The 1,422-nt window shown below is 39.1% G+C and overlaps 1 non-coding gene across 1 annotated transcript; it reads right to left on the bottom strand.

Annotated features, from left to right (window-relative positions):
- Positions 1-635: 635 nt before the first annotated feature.
- On the bottom strand, positions 636-742 carry LOC141624237 (small nucleolar RNA R71). The gene has a single exon (XR_012534047.1). It is a non-coding gene; the product is annotated as a small nucleolar RNA R71 (small nucleolar RNA).
- Positions 743-1,422: the final 680 nt, after the last annotated feature.

Here is a 1,422-nt window from a genome sequence, read left to right as displayed (position 1 = left end):
GAAGTCAAACTCCTCAAGGTTTGTTCTAATTGTTTTCAAGTTGTTTGATATTTTGCATGTCTAGAAGATCACAAGGTAACTTGAGACCCATTGATCACGAGATTGAAAGGACTTTGACAAACAATAGAAGGCTTGCTAGAAACACTTTGAGAGGAATTGGTGAGGTTGTAGATATTCAACCAAATACTATTGAGTTCGTCAACCCTTTTGCAAGAGAAGGTGAGGAGAAACCAACACAAAATCAATCACACAACCAACGCACAATGCCTAAGTTTTCATCACATTCCGTACCAACCGAGGAGAACCTACCCAATGGAACTCCCACACCACAACACTTAACCGGAAATTTCATTGCTAAATCCACATTTATCCAATTAGTCGAAAGAAGCCAATTTGGGGGGATGCCTAGTGAAGACCCTCACTCTCACATGGAGACTTTTTGTGACTATTGTGATGTGATTTCACAAACCGGTGTGACTCAAGACCAAATTCGATGGGTCTTATTTCCTTTTTCTCTAATTGGTACCTCAAAACAATGGTTGAAGAGCCTTGATAAAGATACTCTTGGAATTGACTCTTGGAAGAAGTTGGCTCTAGCTTTCTACAAAAAATTCTACCCTCCGGAAAAGACTAACATGCTAAGAGCTCAAATTACGGGTTTTAAGCAAAGGGATGAAGAATCTTTGAATGAAGCTTGGGAGCGATTCAAAGGAATTTGTCGTTCATGTCCTCATCATGGACTTAGCGAGTGGTTCATGGTACAACAATTTTGGAATGGTCTTTATGAAGACTCAAGAAACATTCTCAACATGGGATCAAATGGTATGTTCACCGAAGTTGACGATAATCAAACTTGGAACAAGATTGAGGAAATGGCGGTCCATAATTCACAATATAGTAGACCTCGCAAGGCTACTAGAGGAGGAAAGCATGAAGTGGACTCTATTACTCAATTGGGTGCTCAACTTAGTGCTCATATTGATACCATCAACTTGAAGTTTGAGAAGGCTTTGGCTAAACTTGAAGAAGCCTAAAAATCACCAAAGCATCATGTTAATGCCATGGTAGCATCTTCATCAATCCCAAGTGGGATATGTGAGAATTGTGGAACTTTGGGACATGACCAAAGTGAATTTAGGGGAACAAATGAACAAGTGAATGCTTTTCAAGCATACAAGAGTGGTACCCCTTATTCCAATTATTACAATGAAAACACCAAATTCCACCCAAATCTCTTATACAAAAGCCAAAATGTTCAAAACCCTCAACAAACATACACCCCACCTCCCATGAGAAACCAAAACCAAATACCCTTTTTCAACCAAAACCAAGGTTACCAAAATCAAACTCCATACAATCAACAAAATGACCAAGGTTTTGATGTTAAAAAAGCGGTCCTCCAAATGCAAAAGAATCAAAAAG

Source organism: Silene latifolia, chromosome X, assembly GCF_048544455.1.
Source record: "Silene latifolia isolate original U9 population chromosome X, ASM4854445v1, whole genome shotgun sequence".
In the NCBI taxonomy this organism is placed as follows: domain Eukaryota; kingdom Viridiplantae; phylum Streptophyta; class Magnoliopsida; order Caryophyllales; family Caryophyllaceae; genus Silene; species Silene latifolia.
The sequence above is the reverse complement of the archived record's forward strand: the minus strand, read 5'-3'. Positions and strand labels throughout refer to the sequence as shown.